Genomic DNA, 20,888 nt, shown 5'->3' with positions numbered 1-20,888 from the left:
TTCCATGTGTTCTTTCTTGATTGCTTCTATTTCCATTTTTAATTCCTTCAACTGTTTGATTGTGTTTTCCTGGAATTCTTTCAGGGATTTTTGCGATTCCTCTCTGTAGGCTTTTACTTGTTTATTAATGTTTTCCTGTGCTTCCCTAAGTGTGTTCAGGTCTTTCTTGAAGTCCTCCAGCATCATGATCAAATATGATTTTGAAACTAGATCTTGCTTTTCTGGTGTGTTTGGATATTCCATGTTTGTTTTGGTGGGAGAATTGGGCTCCGATGATGGCATGTAGTCTTGGTTTCTGTTGCTTGGGTTCCTGCGCTTGCCTCTCGCCATCAGATTATCTCTAGTGTTACTTTGTTCTGCTATTTCTGACAGTGGCTAGACTGTCCTATAAGCCTGTGTGTCAGGAGTGCTGTAGACCTGTTTTCCTCTCTTTCAGTCAGTTATGGGGACAGAGTGTTCTGCTTTCGGGCGTGTAGTTTTTCCTCTCTACAGGTCTTCAGCTGTTCCTGTGGGCCTGTGTCTTGAGTTCACCAGGCAACTTTCTTGCAGCAGAAAATTTGGTCTTACCTGTGGTCCCGAGGCTCAGGTTTGCTCGTGGGGTGCTGTCCAGGGGCTCTCTGCAGCGGCAGCAACCAGGAAGACCTGTGCCGCCCCTTCCGGGAGCTTCAGTGCACCAGGGTTCCAGATGGTCTTTGGCTTTTTCCTCTGGCGTCCGAGATGTGTGTGCAGGGAGCAGTCTCTTCTGGTTTCCCAGGCTTGTCTGCCTCTCTGAAGGTTTAGCTCTCCCTCCCACGGGATTTGGGTGCAGAGAACTGTTTATCTGGTCTGTTTTCTTCAGGTTCCGGTGGTGTCTCAGGCAGGTGTCCTGCCGCTCCTGGGCCCTCCCCCACGGGAGCCCAGAGGCCTTATACAGTTTCCTCTTGGGCCAGGGATGTGGGCAGGGGTGAGCAGTGTTGGTGGTCTCTTCCGCTCTGCAGCCTCAGGAGTGCCCACCTGACCAGGCGGTTGGGTCTCTCTCTCACCGGGTCTGGGAGCAGAGAGCTGCTGCGGGCTGGGATCCTCGGGTGTGGGACTTCCGGTAAACACAGAACGTGCCCGGTCCTAGAGAAATTCTGCTTCCGTGTGTCCCAAGCTCACCAGGCAGCTTTCTTGCAGCAGAAAATTTGGTCTTACCTGTGGTCCCGAGGCTCAAGTTCGCTCGTGGGGTGCTGCCCAGGGGCTCTCTGCAGCGGCAGCCCTCCATCTTGTTTTTTGAGGCAAGGTCTCTCAATCAAACCCAGAGCTCACCAATTCAGCTGCTCCTCATACCCGGCTTGCTCTGACAAAATGTGCATTCTTTTCAAATGATTTGAATGCTTTGCTGATGTCTGGATTCCCTTTAGGCCCTGAAATAAGTGTTTCAATCTCCGTGTGCACTGTTGGACCTTTTAGTCCCTACAATAAGTATCTCGGCCTTCAAAAACACTGGCTTGGTTGTCTTTTCTATTGTCTCTAACCTTGACTCAGAGCTCTTCTCTCCTCACTCACCTAGTATTTTTCTCACTATAAGCTGACGTGGAAACTTCTAGTTTCTTTGGAAAGTTAGTTATGTCAAATGCTGTTTTGCTGGGACACACAGTTGAAAGGATGTCTTGCTAACGCAGACTCATGAAAGAATATTGTCCTGAAGCTGACACTGGTGAAAGGATGTTTGGATACAGCAAACACGTGAAAGGACACATGATGAAGGGGTATGAATATGACAGACAGTGGGAGACGAGCACTGAGCGTTGGTTTGGTTTGCTCCGTCTCACTATTCTTCCCTAACTACAGGCATGTATTGGTTCACCTTCCATAGCGTTGTTGAGCTCAACTTGTGGTAAAGCAGCCTCTTGGGAGAGAAACTCTCCCAAGAACTGCTCATGAGGTTCCTGGGGCAGCTTGCTGCTTCCTCAGCCTCACCTCAGGCTGGTTATTGAGATTTCCGGTTTCTTCGGGATTGAACTACAGCTGCTGGTTCGTGCCTGGTGTCTGCCTCTTAGAGGACTGGTCTACAGCTTCTTATCATATTTGGTGTTTGTTATGAGACTGAACTGATGAGAAAGAAGATTAAGCTCGCCCCCAAAGAACTACTGCTGAGCAGGTCCACTTCCCCCATAGCCTAATAACTTTTCTCTTCTACTACCTCTGCTGAGTGATGGGCTAGAGGAGAGCTTGAACCCTTACTTATTGAAAGTAGGTTGCAAAAAGTTTATGCCTACAATAACCTCTCTAAATTCCTGCTTGCATTTTCATACCTTTACCAACTTAGCTTGCAGAGTTCGTTCTTTCAATACTTGTCACGTTTGCACATTGCTATGTTGAGTAAGAAGTCACCGCAAACCTTTATCTGGTTAGCGTTCTTAGAAAACTATTATAAAAGGTATACTTAAGTAAAAATATAAAACCTAGGGAATGACACTATGTTTTTTTAATGCCCAGTATTTAAATGACTATTTTAGGTAAACACTGAGTGTCCATATCAGTTATACTGAGCAAAACTAGAAAAGATAGCTAATTTACTCAATAAGAGAATCAAACATTTAAAAGCTAACAACAGACTGGAATGACGGTGAGCTAGTTTCTAATAAGACACAATTTAGTAGTAACTTTTATTTTCCTGATGAAATTGTTGTCTTGGAGGTTTACTGTCTCAGTCTGCTAACCTAGGCCTAGTCCTGGACGCTTCTAGCCTCTGTAGGATCTAATCTAGGCCTAGAATGTTTTCAGCCTCTGAGACTTACTGGTTGAACAAGCTCACCCTTCCTTTTGTTCTTTCTGAGCTCTGGTTGGCTAATTTAATTCAGCTGTTTTGGCTCAACCATCTCTCCAAACTGACCAATTCAATCTAGTGTTTCTTGAGTTTTCCTGAATTGCTCTGCTTTGCCTCATACTAATCTGGCACTATGTTCTAATCTTTTCATTCTCTGGCTCATTCTGTCTTCACTTGTGTCTAGCTCTCTCTCTCTCTCTCTCTCTCTCTCTCTCTCTCTGTCTCTCTCTCTCTCTGTCTCTCTCTCTCTCTCTCTGCCACCTCTCTCTGTACAACTGTCCCACAACTGTCCCAGCAAAACTGCCTCCTCTCCTCTGCACTGCCCTTAAGTAGCCTCCCTTTTCCCTCTCTCACTGTGAGAGTTGGGCATATCCTACTCTGTCAAATCTTTCTCATTCGTTACTTTGTTTGTCAATTAAACATCAGTTTCAAACGTGAGAGACCCAAAGAGACAGAGAGAGAGAGAGAGAGAGAGAGAGAGAGAGAGAGAGAGAGAAAGAGAATGTAGGAAAATGGAACAGGAAGGCTCATTTACAGGAAGACATTTACATTTAGTGAATCTGAGTAAAGGGTGTGTAAGACTGCACTATTCTTTTAAATTTCAGAATCATTTCAGATTTTAAAGTCTAACGTTAGCAAATCCTCTGTGTTTTCAAGTTGTATCTGCATTAAATAAACAAACAGCTTGATAATTAGAGATAACTCTTGAAAGATAGAGAAACAGAAACAGTAATTAAAGGGGTTTAAGGTTCAGACTACTTCTAGAAGGAAGATTTCTGAAAAGTTTCATTATCAGCGTAACCAATGACTGCTCAACTTGAGCCCCTTCCCATGAGAGGGAGCCCACCCCCGACACCATTAATGACACTCACTGCAATGCTTCAGACAGGAGCCTAGCTTAACTGTTTCCTGGGAGGTTTCATCCAGCAGCTGATGGAAACAGATCCAGACACCCACAGCTAAACATCATTTTGAGTTCAAGGAGTCTTATGGAGGAGGGGGGATAGTACTACGTGAGCCAGAGGGGTCAAGGACACCATAGAGAAGATCTACAAGATCAGCTAACCTGGGCCCACAGGGACTCACAGAGACTGAACCACCAACAAAAGAGCATGCAGAGGCTGGACCTACGCCTCTTACACATTTGTAGCAGATGTGCAGGCTGGACTTCATGTGAGTCCCTTAAGAATTAGAGTGCAGGCTGTCCCTGACTCTGCTGCCTGCCATTGGATCTCCTTCCCCTAACCAGACTGCCTAGTTGGACCTTGGAGGAAGAGGTTGTGCTTCGTCCTCCCGGGACTAGATACCCAGGGAGGATGGTACCTAAGTAGGTCTTGGTACCTTCTCTGAGGAGAAGGGGAGGGAGTAACAGGGGGTGGGAACTATAAGGGTGGAACTGGGAGAGGAGAAGGAAGGGGGCTGCAATTAAAATAAATTGAAAAAACTACGAAAGGCGATTCTTAAGCAATCGATTATTTTGCAAACAGGTTACTAGTTAAAGTCTAAGAACATAGCTAAATTTTTTTTCTAGTAACTCAAGAATGAGGTAAAAACACTGGATGCGATGGTATATTCCTTTAATCCTAGTACTTAGTAGGCAAAAGGAAGCAGTTCTCTATGATTTCAAGGGCAGCCGTCTACAAAGTGAGTTCCAGGATAGCCAAGGCTACATAGTGAGAACCTGTCTTACACACACACACACACACACACACACGAGAGAGAGAGAGAGAGAGAGAGAGAGAGAGAGAGAGAGAGAGAGAGAGAGAGAGAGAATACAATGATAGCTATTTCACATCAGCTGGAGAGATGGCGCAGCAGGAGGTAAGAATATGTATTACTCTTGCAAAGGACTGGAGTTCTATTCCCAGCACCCATGTTGTATAGTTCACAACTGCTTATAAGTCCAGCTCTAGTTCTGATGTCCTCTGCATGCATCCACACTCACATCTGCCCATACACAGACACACATGAACATATATAATCAAGAATAAAAATACTCCTAAAAATCCTATTGCACACAATGATCTGTGAAAATCCTATAATGGATATGTCACATGAGTGAAAACTGGGGAATCAAAGAATGCTTTTGAATTTCAAGGAGAACTAACAAATAATATTCACACCCCCGTGGTGACATGCAGAGACCATGGCTCAGTGATACATTTCTTTTTTTCTTTTTCTTTTTTTCCTCCTCACTTTTTCTTGAGGCAGGACTTCTCTGCTATTAAATTATCAGCTGATAATTTTCTAAAACGATGACTTTCAAGTGTTTGTATGAAATTCGGAGACATTTCCACACTTCTTCATAGTCAGAGTTTTCACTACCCTTTGCCCAGTTCCTCACTTTCCGGCGCCTTCCTGAATTTCATGATCCCTTTACTTATTTCACTCACATCACCATTTTTACAACAGACATGTTGACCTACATTGGAACAGTCCCAGTACGACTAATAATTACATATCATTAGTCACATAAGTAACAGTTAAACACTATTAACTGTACAAATTGTTATCTGTTCTATAATTATGGTTGTGTTGGTTAGTGTTTTTCAATCTGACACGAGCTGAGGTCACCAAGGAGGAAGGAACCTCGGCTGAGGAATAACCTCCATCAGACTGGCCTGTGGGGCGTTCTCTTGATGAATGATTAATGTGGGAAGGCCTAGCCCACTGTGGGTGATGCCACCAGTGGGCAGGTGGCCCTGGGCTATATAAGAAAGCAACCTGAAGGGTTGGAGAGGTGTCTCAGAGTTAAAGAGAACTTACTGCTCTTACAGAGGACTCAAGTTTGATTCCCAGCACCCAAATGGTGGCTCAGGACTGACCACCCATAACTCTAGTTCCAAGAGATCCGACCCGCTTCTGACCTCTGCAGGAATAAGGCATGTGATACATATAGTGACGTGCAGGCAAACACTCATACATATAAAATTAAATCTTAAAGTATTTTTTAAAAGAAGCTGAGCAAGTCATCGAGCAGCTTCTCCCTGTGGCTCCTGCCTCTGCCTCTGCTTGAGTTCCTGCCTTGGCTTCCCTCAGTAATGGGCTGTGATGAAGGCATGTAAGTCAAAGAAACCCTTTCCTTTCCTCCCCAGGTTGCTTGGGGTCAGTGCTTTATCACATCAATAGAAAACAAACTGTTAAATGGGTCTTTTAAAAATTGCCTTCTGAAATTTTAGTATTTTTCTTTGCTAAAATTGTTTTGTGAGTAGGATGTACAGCTCAGTGGATAAGTAATTTTTTAGAAGCCATGAGCCTTTGGGTATCCCCAACATATAGAAAAAGGGACATAGGAGAAAAAAAGGAAGATGAAGAAGATGAGGAGGAGGAGGAGAAGAAAGAGATCTGTTTGAGTTTCCATAAAAAAAATACTATAGACTGTGTGACCAAAAAAGGAGACACATTTAGCAACATAAGAATCTGAGATCAGGTACCAGCATAATCAGATGGCTGCCTTCTGGTTATGTCCTTACATGGTAGAGATAGAAAGAGAGTTAAGGTCTTTTGTATGTCTCCTTATAAATGTAGCAAGCCCAAGAGCCTCACCCTTATCTAATCCTCACCTAACTCTAGCCACCTCTCGAAAAGCCCACTCCACAGATCCTCATACAGAAACTGAGAACTCCAACTATGCATTTGGAGGAACTCAATTCTGTCCACAGCAAAGACCTTGCCCTTATCACGATTTAACTTACACTAGTTAGAGGAATCCAGTAGGATAGTATTTTTAATCCTGACATAAAGGTTAAGCAAGAGCTCATTTAAAATACATCTATCAATTTGTAAAGTTAGAAAAGGTCCAATTCCTGTCTATATTAACAATTTGAATATTATATTGTTACTTAATAGACCCAATGAAGAAATTTGTTTACAAAGAACAAAAAACATGGATATGAAATGCAACCATCTGGAAACGGCATGCACTAATGGGTAGTGACACCATTGAGTCAGGACAGTGTGACGGCATCTTCTATATAGTGACGTATCAGTGCTCCCCCTTGAAATTCTCAAATCCCCATGCTAACATGTTAACCAGGGCACCATCTTGTGGATGTTTCCTCAAATAGCCAGGATATACAAACGTTTGTAGGGAGACACTATAAATGAAAGTTATTTCTTTTAAAAAGGAAAGCCATACAACGACATTTAATTTAGCATAATGCTGGAAAGCAATCTTCCTATCCTCCTTCAAAGAGCTTCAGCTAGGAAAGTAAACTATTCAACTAGCTCCAGCATGGGTGTACTCCTTTCTTAAAGTATTTTCCGTATTAATTATTTATAGACAATCTCAGACTGGTCCATTGGTGATGAAAACATCAAATGGATACCATAATCTGAAGCATGTTAGTGTGTAGAGTGGACATGTGTTTACAGGTAAACGTGTGTGTGTGTGTGTGTGTGTGCATGCGTGCACGAGTGTGTGCGCATGTATGCACACATGCACACAGTTGCTCTTTTCATATGCTTTAACATTAGGCTCTGTTAAACAAAGGAAATTGATACATGGTAAAAAAAAATAAGAGACTAAAAAGGCTTTTGGAAATCATCTTTAAAAACCTTTAATCACTTACTGGCTATGAACATAATATTGATCAATTTTATGTTATAATCATGAAATACCTGAAGTTGGGTAACACTTCAGAAAGATCTATCCAGTTCAAAGACCCATTTCTGTAACTCCTCTGGTGGCTTTGCTAAGCAGGTCCCCAGGAGCATTGTCACTGAACTAAAATTTTATATATCGGTAACCTTTGTCTTTGAATTTTCCCTAAAACTTTTGAATTTTAAAAAACCTAAATTTGAATAATAGGAACATTTTATTGTCTATGATATTTTTTAAAAATGTCTTGAAACTCTTTTTTTTCCTCTTCAAACATCTTCAAGTGCCAGGTATGGTGGCACACACCTTGGATCCCAGCACCCAGGTGGCAGAAGGAGGTGGATCTCTGTGAGAAGCATGTGGCTATCCTGGTCTATAGGACAAGTCCCAGGACAGCCAGAGATACACAGAGAAATGTTGTCTCAGAACAAAACAAAACAACAACAAAAGTCTCCAAGAAGCAGATAGTTCACAGGAAGGATATAGAAATGTTTCAAATACATTAAAAAGCCATCTTCCCGAGAGTTGGAGAGATGGCTTAGCTATTAAGAGCACTGCTCACTCTTCCAAAGGACCAGGGTTTAATCTCTGCACCCACATAGCAGCTCACAACTGTCTATAACTCCAGATTCCAGGGCATCCAAGGAACACACATACATGCAGGTAAAGGACACATAAATAAAAACAAACCTTTCCAAAGTGAGAAAAACAATAGAACCACACTGTGGTGAGAATTTTCTCCTAAACTAGCCAAGGAAGCCATTGACTATGCTACCAGGGTAATGAAGACATGGAAAGACGTCCATCCCCTTACAATGCTGGTGTGAGCACATAATTCACACCCTACAATGGCAGCTTGGTATCGAAATTACAAGTCCACATATTAGTATGTGTTATTTTTAAGTTAACTAAGTTTCCACCTACACATGTAATTTGCATAAGTTAGACACGACATATAGATTATTCAGAGTTTGTGTTGGCAAACTCTGGAGATGACTTGATCTCCACTAACTGGAAACTGTTATCTCCCTTAAAATGACAGAAAACAGTGGCCATACTAAGAAATCACCAACAGTGGCTGCGTGAGAAGGAAACTGAAATAGAAGGGAGACTTTCGCTGTTCACGTATCTGAATCTGTTGAAAGTTGAACCATGGGGGTTGGGGATTTAGCTCAGTGGTACAGCGCTTGCCTAGCAAGCTCAAGGCCCTGGGTTCGGTCCCCAGCTCCAGAAAAAAAAAAAAGAAAGAAAGTTGAACCATCTCAATTTATAGCCATTTATATAAATAAAAAATTCTCCCTCTGCTTCCTGGGCCACTACACCTCCCAGCTCTGGTTTCTCCAAGGCTGTGCACATGAGTTGGGATGTCTAAGGTCACCATGTTCCCTGTACATTCTAACTGTGTGCTGTGGACGATCTCTGTGGAAGGTTCAGCCTGGTCCCTGATTTCCCTCTGACCCAACTCTTTTAACACTGCTTCTCCACGCCCTGGGTGTTCCAGCACACTCGGTCAGGAGTCAGTTTTGAAAATGTTGATTCAAGTCTAGGGCAGGCCCCCAGCAAAGCAGTCACTTGCATGAGGTCACAGGACTCATATAGCCCCAGATTGCCACTTGCCTCTCAGCCTGTGGTCCTCCCCCAACCCCTTGAATACCTTTGATTGTGGGCCAAAAAAAAAATTGTATATGCTACATAAAAACACACTAATGGATAAAGAACCCGAGGATTCCATGACTTCACCACTTCTCTTTTCTTATTACCCCAGCCAGATCTCCTCTTCCACTCCTGACCTATTTATTTAACTGGCTCTTTGGCATCCCAACTCAGATGCTTACTGTTTCAAAATCTATGCGTCAAAAAAATTGGCCTCATATTCAGCTTCAAACCAACTCCTCTGGGCAACGCCAGTTACTCTGATCTGGAGTTGTCCTCTTCTGACTCCTTTAAAATCCTCTGCCCCCTTATCCCCTGCTGAGAACCCAGGAGTTACACAGTCCCTGAGGCCAGTGAGTCAGCGATTGAAGTTGTCCCACAGTGCTGTCCTCCATGGATGGCAGCCAGACAACCAGCAGCTGTTTTGCCACAATTGCTGGTGCCTCCGCAGTTCCAACCTGGTGCCAAAAGGCCAAGCAGTTCCTGGAGAGCTGCTGGTGCCAGTCCACCATGATGAGAGTTTGGAAAAGCTGGTTCTGGCATCAGGGAAGGAATCTGCAGCCACAGGGCAAAGAGGGAAGGCCAGGGAGCAAAAGGTGCTGTGCCTTTCATCCTTGTCACTCCTGGAAGATGCTGCCCAGGGTGGGTCTTTACACATCCATCAAGGCGATCAGCACATTTCTTCACCACCTGAAGAATTATGCAATTCTTTCTTTTTTTTTTTTTTTGGTTCTTTTTTTTCGGAGCTGGGGACCGAACCCAGGGCCTTGCGCTTCCTAGATAAGCGCTCTACCACTGAGCTAAATCCCCAGCCCCGCAATTCTAATTCATAAGCATTATAGGCAATTATAATTTGTGGCAAGTTGGCATTAAAATCAACCGTACAAAAGCTGACTCCCAAAAGTTGTTCTCTGACCTCTGAGTGGACACATTAATGATAATAATAATTGTTATTTCTTTTTAAATATATAATTTACTTTTACTTTATGGTCATTGGTGTTTTGCCTGCCTGTATGTCTTGTAAAGGTGTCAGAATCCCTGCAACTAGAGTTGCAGACAGCTATGAGTCCCCAAGTGGATACTGGGAATTGAACCCCTCCTCTGGAAGAGCAGCCAGTCGCTCATCACAGCCGGGTATGCTGTTAAGTAGTACTGCTGAATAGTTACAATTCATTGGAATGTCCGTGATGACATTATGATTTGTTTTTATTAAGGGCATCAGATTCCCTGGGACTGGAGTTACAGAAGGCAGTGAGCTCTCAATTGGCTGTGGAAGAGTAGCCAGTACTCCCATCTGTAATTTTTTCAAAAACCTCTTTTTAACAATGGCTCTTAAACACTTTAACCTCCCTTTTAGCCCACCTCCCACCAGAGATAGTGGGAAAGAAAGGATACTAGGGAAGTGGACCTGTTTAGAAAGGGTCTTCGGAGCAACTCCCATCTGTGTAGTCTGGAAATCCCAGTTCAGTTCACAGGTCAACAGCAGCGCTTCACGGATGCACCAGCATTCCAGTTCGGTTCGGTAGAGTGGAGATAGCAAACACGAATCAGGATCAGGGGCATGACTTAGAGACAGTCAGGCCTCAGCCTCAGCACAAATCAACAGGAGAGAGCAGGAGGAGTGCCAGAAGTTCTTGGCTGTGCCTCTCAGCAAAGCAAAGATCACTGAATACGCAAACCCAGCAAGCTTTGCACAGCCAGCTCTCTAAGCAAGCCTTGCTGTGCCTCCGTCACTGTCTATCAAGACCTTTTTATACTCTCTCCAAACATCGTGTGTCCTCCATAGCTCAGCTCGCCTCAGCACGCGCACCTGTCTCAGCTGACATGAGCCTGCCGATTAGCCTGAGTCTGAGGAAGTGGCAAGAAACTGCAGCACACCATCAGAAGTTTCTTGGTACATTTCTCTCTGTGAAGTCCGGACAGATGCAGCTGAACTACACAAGGTAAGGTGGACCTAACACATGCATGGCATTAGCAAAGAATACCTTCATCACGTGTCCTTTCAAGTGTTCGTTTTAGCAGAACATTCTCTCTCCTGTGTCTGCTTCAGCAAAACATTCCTTCACGAGTCTGCCTTGGTCTTTCACCTGTGTCCACTCCAAACGTTCCTTCACGTGTTTGCCCCAGCAAAACACCATCCAACTGACTTTCCAAAGAACCCTTGGTTTCCACTTTACCCAGCCACTGAGCCATCTCTCCAGCCTGAGTCTATATTACGTTTTACATTACGTTTTACTTGTTGAAATGCTCCCATAAAGGGACACTTCTCTTCATCTATCATTTGGCCCTCCAATGGTGCAGTGTATGCAGGGAAGACACTATAAATTCTTGATCTTCCAAAACAATGCAAACATATCCTATTACCAAACATGAGCACTGCTTTATCACTGCCAATTCATAGATTTTGACAGTCTGAGATATTTGTGATTATAAACCTCTCTGAAGCTTAGTTCATCAGGTCTGGGAAACTGAGAACCATGTTACATTCCATTCAGGTCTATGTCCCTTTAACTCTAGAACTCGTTGCCAGCTTCCTTGCTAAATAGCTTAGCATGATGGCCCAGAAGCCATCTTTTAGAAGCAAATATTAGTTCAAGATCACAGTAAGGGAAAAAGGCCAAGTATCATATAAAGGCACCTGTCAGAATTACACCTAATTTCTCAACAAAGATTCTAAACATCCCAAAGATTCTGCACAGGTGGCATGCAGACCCTAAGAGACCACAGACTACTATACCCAACAACACTCAATCACCATAGATGGAGAAACCAAGATATTCCACGACAAAACCAAATTAAGGAATATCTTTCTACTAATCCAGTCCTACAGAGGATACTAGAAGGAAAATGCCAACACAAAGAAGGCAACTACACCCAAGAAAACACATGAAATTAATCATCTCACAACAAACCCAAAAGAAAAGAATCACATGCACATAATACCACCTCCAACAACAAAAATAACAGGAACTAACAATCATTGGTCATTAAAATCTCTCAACATCAATGGACTCAATTCCCCAATAAAGACACAGGCTATCAGGCTGGATACATAAACAGGAGCTGCTGTTTTGCTGCATACAAGACACACACTTCAGCAACAAAGACAGATGCTACCTCAGAGTATTAATCTGGAAGTTCCTCAAAAAATGGGAAATAGTTCTACCTGAAGACCCAGCTATACCACTCCTGGGCATACTCCCAAAAGATGCCCCAACATACCACAGGGGCACATGCTCCACTATTTGCTCAGCAGCCTTGTTTATAACAGCCAGAAACTGGAAGCAACCCAGGTGTCCCTCAACCAGAGAATGGATACAGAAAATGTGGTTTATTTACACGATGGAATGCTATTCAGCTATTAAAAACAAGAACATCATAAATTTTATAGGCAAATGGATGGAACTAGAAAATATCCTGAGTGGGTAATCCCAACCCAAAAGGATATGCATGATATGTACTCACTGATAAGATATTAGCCCCCAAATACCAAATACCTATGATAGCACCAACAGACCCCTAATAAGTTAAATAAAAGGAAGATCCAAGTGAGGATGTTCAACCCTCTTAGAAGGGGGGAACAAAATAATTATGGAAGCAGAGGGAGGACCCTGGGTGGGAGAGGGGAAAGGGAGGCAGGGTCATATATGGGGGAGACAGGAGAAAAGCTCAGGGGGGCAGAGAATGAATGGAAATATGCAGCTGCTGGGGGTGGGCATTAGGGAGGAACCTCTAGAAAGTCCCAGAGACCTGGGATGTGAGAGGTCTCAGGACTCAGTGGGGATGACCTTAGCCAAAATGACCAACAGCAGGGAGATAGAACCTGAAGAGGCCACCTCCAGTAGTTAGACAGGGCCCCAGTGGAGGATCGGGACACTAATCCACCCTCAAAAGTTTTGACCCAGAATTGTTTCTGTTTTTAAAAAAAAATGCAGGGACAAAATGGAGCTGAGACTAAAGGAAAGACCAACTAGTGACCGGCCCAACTTGGGATCCATCCCACGTGCAGTTGCCAAACCCTGACACTATAACTGATGCCATGTTGTGCTTGAAGACATGATTCTAGCATGGCTGTCCTCTGAGTGGCTCTACCAGCAGCTGATGGAGACAGATGCAAATATTTACAGCCATTCATTGGACTGAGGTCAGGGCTCCTGTGGAAGAGTTAGGGGAAGGATTGAAGGAGCTGAAGGGGATTGCAACCCCATAGGAAGAACAACGGTGTCAACTAACCTGGACCCAGAGCCCCTCGAGACTAAGCCACAATCAAGGAGCATTCAGGTGCTGGTCCAAGGCCCCCAGCACATATGTAGCAGAGGACTGCTGTGTCTAGCCTCAGTGGGAGAGGATTGACTAATCCTACAGAGACTTAATGCCCCATGGAAGGGGGAGGCCAGGTGGGAGGGAGCAGCCTCTCAGAGGCAAAGGGAAGGGGGGGAGGGAGTAAAGAACTCTGGGAGGGGCCCTGGGAGGGAGGCAACATTTGGGATGTAAATAAATAAAACAATTTTTTAAAAAGACCACAGGCTGAGTATCTGGCTGTGAAGGTAATACTCTTTTTTGGAGGGCAGACCTAAGATTCATGCAACATGTGGAATCTCAAAAGTTCATTCTAGAACTCAGAGTTCAAATTGAGTATCACATATGCCCAACTTACACTGAGGTTAGAGGCTGTTAAAACCACTGGAAATTGGCAACACATACTTAATCCAGTCCACCAAACCCCGTAGCTTAGCAACATATAGAGCTGACAGAAAGCTGTGAGGATAGCATAGCTCCAATCTCCAGCCTGGAAAAGATCAAAAGACGATTCTTGGCTAATGTAGTTTTTGAGGCATTGTAGTAAAAGAAAAATCATTAAATCAAACCATTCTATGTCAGGGTTCATTTTTGGGGGCTTTGATAAGACCCCCTCTGACTCCTGTATTATTTCTCTAGCTCCTTTCTTTCCTACTGAGAATCCTGATTCCTAAAATACAGCAGATGGTACCAATAATAATGGGAAACTTTAATGTACTTTGTCAGTAACTGATAGATCATATTTTAAAAATGCAATAATATCAAATAGGTGTACTTAGAGCATTGAATCTTGACCTGAAATTTTGATCTTATTAGTCAGCATCTCAATAGAAAACAGATGGTGCATTTGAAATACGCTAAGTCAACGGGGCTTATTATGAAGGAATACTTATATGTTGTAAGAGTAAGAAAACCACAAGAGATGGTTCTGGGTTTAATTGCAGCAAAGCTGTCATCATCCTGTGTCCAAAGATACAACGGAAGGAGAGAAGGAATTTGAAAAGACAGAAATAGATGAAGTCAGTGATACTGGGAGGAACAATGACTTTTGAAGAAGAGGAGCAGCCAGGGGATGAGATAAGGGCAATCTATAGCAATTCTTAGCGTGAACCCAGCCTCCCTCCAGTCTCCTATTGGAGCTTCAACCAGCTTACTTATTGCAGGAACCTCCTAATGGTATCTATGCTTCTTCCCATGATGTTTTTCAATATCCTGAAAAGAGTAGCTAAAGTGACCCCTAAAACAATGCATGTGGATCAGGTCATTCATCCCCTTGCTATCCGCCAATGATTTCCACTTCACTCACAGGGAAAGTCCACAGGAGAAAATGCATGCATAACCTGGCAGCCAGCCTGCTCTGCATACTGTGCTTTTAAGTAAGAAGCATGGCAAACCGTGCCACAGAAGTCAGAACACTGAGTTCTGAACTGGCATGAGTAGCGGGGAGCTGGCCTGTGGACTCTGCACTCTCCATGTCTCCTTTAATGGCTTCTTCTGAATAGACACCCTGGTGGTATGAATGCTCTCTGTCCAATCACACCATCACAGTCGCTAGGCTTCCACTATAGAATTGGTTGCTCATGAGTGCTGCTCCGGTGCAGAGTTGCACTCATGCCTGTCCTTAATGCTCTCTTCAGTGTCTACGGAACCGTCTTTCCTTTCTCCACAGTGATCCGACTGCCAGGAGTTCACCATGTCTATTCTCTGGATCCATGCCAGAGAGATCTTTGACTTCCATGGGAATCCCACTGTTGAGGTGGATCTCTACAAAAGGTCTCTTCCAAGCTGCAGTGCCCAACAATGCGTCCACTGGCATCTACATGGCCCTAGAACTCTGAGACAATGATAAGACCCGCTTCATGAGGAAGGGTGACTCAAAGGCTGTTAAGCACATCAATAACACTATTGCACCTGCTCTGGTTAGCACAAAACTGAATGTTGTGGAGCGGGAGAAGATTGACTAGCTGATGATCGAGATGGACAGCACTGAGAATAAATCTAAATTTGGTGCAAATGCCAGTCTGGGAGTGTCCCTGGCTGTCTGCAAAGCTGGTACTGTGGAGAAGGGGGTGGTGCCGCTTTACCGTCACATTGCTGATTTGGCCGGCAACCCTGAAGTCATCCTGCCAGTCCCAGCTTTCAATGTGATCAACACGGTTCTCGGCTTGACAACAAGGGGCCATGCAAGAGGTCATGATCCTGCCTGTGGGGCATCCTGTTTCCAGGAAGCCAGGTCCATTGAAGCAGAGGTTTACCACAACCTAAGAACATCATCAAGGAGAAGTATGGGAAAGATGCCACCAATGTGGGTGATGAGGGTGGATTCGCACCTAACATCCTGGAGAAGGAAGAAGCCCTGGAGCTGCTCAGGAGGCAATGGCAAAGGCCGGCTACACTGACCAGGTTGTCATCGGTTCGGATATGGCTGCCTCCTAGTTCTACAGGGATGGCAAGTATGACCTGGACTTCAAGTCTCCAGATGACTCCAGCTGATACATCACACCCGACCACCTGGCCGACCTGTACAAGTCCTTCATCCAGGACTATCCAGTGGTGTCCATTGAAGACCCCTTTGACCAGGATGACTGGGATGCTTGGCGGAAGTTCACAGCTAGTGCAGGCATCCAGGTGGTGGGGGATGACCTCACAGTGACCAACCCTAAGTGGATTGCCAAGGCTGCAGGGGAGGTGTCCTGCAACAGCCTCCTGCTCAAAGCGAACCAGATTGGCTCTGTGACTGAGTCTCTGCAGGTGTGGAAGCTGGCCCAGTCCAATGGCTGGGGTGTCATGGTGTCCCACTGATCTGGGGAGACTGAGGACACTTTCATTGCCGACCTGGTAGTGGGGCTGTGCACTGGGCAGATCAAGACTGGTGCCCTCTGCACAACTGAGCGCCTGGTCAAGTACAGTCAGATCCTTAGAATTGAGGAGGAGCTGGGCAGCAAAGCCAAGTTTGCTGGCAGGTCCTTCAGGAACCTGCTAGTCAAGTAAGGCATGGACCGGAGATCCCTGGAGCTACCAGATCTGTCCCTGATGTCATCCAGGTGGCTCAAGGCTGGCCCAGTGCTTGCCCCTCCCATGTCACTGCTTCCTTAGATGTCCACCCTTGACCACCTGGAGCCCTGCTGGAGCCCCCAGTTTTGTAATCATGTGATCAGTCTGAATCATTGTTTCTGTCACCTGACTTCCCAGCTAGTGTCTGGAACCCTCAAAACTCCAGTGTGATCTCTAGAGTGCCCACGCCGTCAAGACTTCCCCAGTGGTTTACATGCAAAAATAAAAGCCTCAGAAGTTGGGGGGGGGGGACTTGGTTGCTCATGTGCAATAAAGCAGATGCTGCCCCATGAAACTGTCTCCAGAGTGGTTTATCTCTGTGCCCTTTACTGATCAACTGGCCTTGTGGTCTCGCCTGGGGATGCCCCAGTAACGATGGCAAAAGTCCAAGCTCTTGTAAAGATACACAAGGTTCTTCAAGATGGGGACACTCATTATCACTCTGACCTTATCTTACTAGCCTCTCTCCCAAATCTCCAGCCACAGTAGCCTCCAAGCCTCTGCTCTTGAGGTCTCATCTAGTGATGTGCACTTCTTACATCGCTGGGCTCCCTCTCCCACTTCCCCAGGCAAAGCTTTCTCTTACCACTCTATTTTAAAACTTCAGAGACTCCCACCATGTATCTGCCCCCCGCCCACCAGTTCACTTTCTACTCAGTACTTACCCAACCGAGGTGCAGCATTATCTGACTAGTCCTTATTCATCCTGTTACCTCCATTTCAGGCAAGAAGAAAAGCTTCACGATGGGGACTTTTGTTCACAAAAGTAAGGAGTTGACTTTTTTTTTTTTTTTTGGTTGGGTTAATGAATGAAAGGAATTTAAGAAGTGATGAAGTTGATGTGTCTTCCATATTCGTTCAAAATGTTGGTGTATTTTCATCAGTCTGCGTGTTTTTCTAATAGCATGGCTATTAATGCTAGCTTAATCTTTAAAACTCGGTCTGTTCTACTACATAGTGTCTAGAGCTAAGGGGACTTGGAGACGAGGTCAAAAGTAAAGGAAAGGGTCATGGACCTAGGCCCCCAGAATCAGACCTGGGTTTGTATCCAGATATTCCACTTGATGGTGAATGTTACTTAATCACCATGTGTCTCCATTGTCGGAAAGGCCGTTAAACCGTGGAAAGAACACACTGGCTTAGGATGCCAACCGAGTTGTGACTTGGCAAGCTATCTGTTGCTCAGCTCAATTTCTCCACCTATAGAGGAGAGTATCTTACAGGAGTCCTGTAAAATGTGCAGTAAAATCACCTAAATCAGAATTAATCAGAGACTGTCCTAATACAAGACGGTCATGTATTTTCTGTCTGAGATAACGCTGCTCATTGCTAAGGCACCTACTTGAGTATAGCTTTGTCCCCTGACCACGGTCCTCCGTGTCTCAATAGTGCTGATAATTCACATCACTAAAAAACAAAATCAGAAGCGTATTCTTATTAGGAAGACTTCCCGTAGCCACACATTCCTGAGGAAATGGAAGGCAATGGCGTGGACTCCAGCTCCCAGCATTCCTCTGTGTCCACCTTCTGTTTCCTGTTACAGGTGGAATCTCATTTTGGTGAGTTGCTCTTTGAACATCTGTTTTTATATACTGAGGGTATTTTTTTTCCTAGCAGTGGGGCCACAGGAACTGTGCTTTGTCGACTTGGCTAGAACAAAAATCTTAAAAATGAAAATTCTTTCTTTACAAATACCATAGAAGTGAGGTGGTTTTTCCCCTCATATAGAACAGCTATCTTCTGTTAAGTGCTACCTACACCTTGGCTGAGGCTACTTCCAGGAGCATAAGCCAAGAGCTGAGTTGGTAGGTGGATGACAAAGTAAATTAGACAGCAACAGAAAAATAAAAGACTAAAAAAATGTAAAAGTCTGTCAACTCAGGTCTGTTAGAAAGTCCAAAACTCAAGCCAGAGTTCCACGGGAAAATGACGCCATTTCCTGAAGGGCTAATTCACACTCTGCCTCCTCCACCAAGCCTTTCCAAGTCCCTCCAAAAATACAGCTCACAGCTCTGTACCTCACATGTGTGCTCAACCTGGGCAGAAGCATTTCACAGCATCCATCCTGTACTTTAAAAAATACTCATTGCCTTCCTTATCCTGTCCTGTTCTGTCGCTGGCTCAGGACTGAGCTCAGATATTACGGCCAAAGGTGATTCTGCTTTTCTGCCCAGTGCCCAGCCTAACGCCCAGCCTAAGACAGGATTGATGTCTAATAAATGTTCGTGGTGTGTGTGTGTGTGTGTGTGTGTGTGTGTGTGTGTGTGTGTGTGAGAGAGAGAGAGAGAGAGAGAGTGAGAGAGAGAGAGATGATGTACTCAGAATGAGTGTTTTTATGTAATTTGAATTCCTTGAGGACAAAAACCATCTTTAACTTCTCGAGAGTTGGTAAGCGGATGCTCATTCTTACACGTTGGTTGAAAAAAAATTACAAAAATTAATGTCAAAGTTGATGAGACACAAAGCCAACCGTTTAACCCTTAATTTCCCCCCCCCCGGTACTTTGATGCACACACAAACCAATTTCATGCTTCTAAATTAAAGCTAAAATACACTGAGTGTATTTTAGTAAGTGACTAAAAGATGCCTCGTGCTCCAGGACCCAGCCTAGGGCTTCTCACTCTAGCCATTAATTACCTAGGAGGGACAAGGGACGTTCCCCAGGGCAGGGACTTGGAAAGCCTGGACAATCCACTGGGTCTATGAGCTGCCAAGGAAGGTTGTTGTCTTAGAGTTTCTATCGCTGCCATGAAAACATCATGACTAAAAAGCGAGTTGGGGATAAAAGGGTTTATTCTGCTCACATTTCCATATTGCTGTTCCTCATTGAAGGAAGTCAGGACAGGAACTCAAACAGGTCAGGAACCTGGAGGCAGGAGCTGATGCAGAGACCATGGAGGGGTGCTGCTCTCTGGCTTCCTCAGCCTGCTTTTCTATAGAAGCCAGGACCTCCAACCCAGGGATGGTACTAGCACAGTGGGCTGCGCCCTCACCCATTGACCACTAATTGTGAAAATGCTTCACAGCCGGATTTCATGGAGGTATTTCCTCAGAGGAGGCTCCTTCCTCTCTGATGACCAGCTTGTGTCATGTTGACACAAAATCATCCAGTTATCTGTACTGGTCCTGAGCCCAGACAGCAAACTCTAAAAATTAACTAAGAGAAAGAGTTTGTGTCTCCTCCTGTCTATATCAACCAACCATTCCCCAGAAACAAGAGTTTCTGATCTGATCCGCAGGTTTCTGGCTCACAAGGACTGCTTTAGCCCCTTGGTAGCTGTGGCATTTCCTTCCTGGAACTCATCTTCTCCACTTGAGCCAGCTTCTGGTACAAGGTGGGAAATCTTGGTGCTTTTCAGCCATTTTCCAGGGGCTGACAAGTCACCAAAGTGCTCAACTTTAAGGTCCTTTTGACTGTGTTGGTTACCTTCCCAGCACCCCTGGTCTGCCCAAGCCTGGCCCTCTCTCTCCATTTCTGCTGCCCTAGCAAGCTTCAAACTCTCTGGGGTTTAAAGTCTCTGTTCCCCTTTCTCCTATGGAGACTGGCCACTGCTTGGAATCTCCTTTAACAGGTCAAAGGTACCCACAGGCACTCTTTAGCATTCTGGCTTTCTCTTCTTCCTTTCTGTGGAGTCCACTGGTTGGAAGAGGGGGGGTTAAGGTCAGCAGCTTGCTTCTCACTTGAAGTTGCTAGAAGAATGAGCAAATGCTTCTCTCTCTCTTTCTCTCTCCTTCTCTCCTGTCACATCTCCATTCCTCTCTCCTCTCCTTTGTGTGTGTGTGTGTGTGTGTGTGTGTGTGTGTGTGTGTGTTGTAAGCATCCGTGTGGCAGCCCAAAGTTAACATTGGGTTTTCTTCAGTTGCCCTGCACTGTATTTATTAATACAGGATTTTTTTCCTGAACACAAAGTTTGCCAATTCTGGTTAATCTTGTTAGCTGGTGTGGTGGTTTGGATAGGTATGGCCCACATAGGCTCCTGTGTTTGAGTGCTTGGCCCACAGGGAGTGACATTATTAGGAGATGTGGCCTTGTGGGAGGAAATGTGTCACTGTGGTGATGGGATCCCAGGGCCTTGCGCTTGCTAGGCAAGTGCTCTACCACTGAGCTAAATCCTCAGTCCTGGGATTTGGGATCACCTAATGCTCAAGCTATGCTGAGTGTGACACAGTCTTCTGCTGTCTGCTGATCAAGATGTGGAACTCTCAGCTGCTTCTCCAGCACTGTCTGCCTGTGTGCCACCATGTTTCCCCACCATGGCCATAATGGACTAAACCTCCGAAACTGTAAATCAGCCCCAATTAAACGTCTTCCTTTATAAGAGTTCCAAGGTCATGGTGTCTCTGCGCAGCAAATAAAAACCACAACTAAGACAGCTGACTTGCCCCAGGGATCCTCTGTTTCTGACTGCTGAGTGTTGGGATACAGGTAGGCTGGCTTCTTATGTAAGTTCTGGGGATCTGAACTCCTATCCTGTTTTGGCCAGTACCTTA

The 20,888-nt window shown here is 44.8% G+C and overlaps 1 long non-coding RNA gene and 1 pseudogene across 1 annotated transcript in view; one reads left to right on the top strand and one right to left on the bottom strand.

Moving 5' to 3' along the window:
- The window catches only part of LOC148005977 (uncharacterized), a 47,214-nt gene extending 36,444 nt beyond the window's left edge, over window positions 1-10,770 (bottom strand). The window contains exon 1 of the long non-coding RNA XR_015621066.1: window positions 10,453-10,770. This is a non-coding gene — a long non-coding RNA (uncharacterized LOC148005977). The remainder of the gene's footprint in view (window positions 1-10,452) is intronic.
- A 4,266-nt stretch (window positions 10,771-15,036) lies between these two features.
- On the top strand, window positions 15,037-16,408 carry Eno1-ps10 (enolase 1, pseudogene 10; annotated as a pseudogene).
- The last annotated feature ends 4,480 nt before the right edge of the window (window positions 16,409-20,888 follow it).

The sequence above is a fragment of the Rattus norvegicus genome, chromosome 5 (assembly GCF_021556685.1).
Source record: "Rattus norvegicus strain SHRSP/BbbUtx chromosome 5, alternate assembly SHRSP_T2T, whole genome shotgun sequence".
In the NCBI taxonomy this organism is placed as follows: Eukaryota; Metazoa; Chordata; class Mammalia; order Rodentia; family Muridae; genus Rattus; species Rattus norvegicus.
The sequence above is the reverse complement of the archived record's forward strand: the minus strand, read 5'-3'. Positions and strand labels throughout refer to the sequence as shown.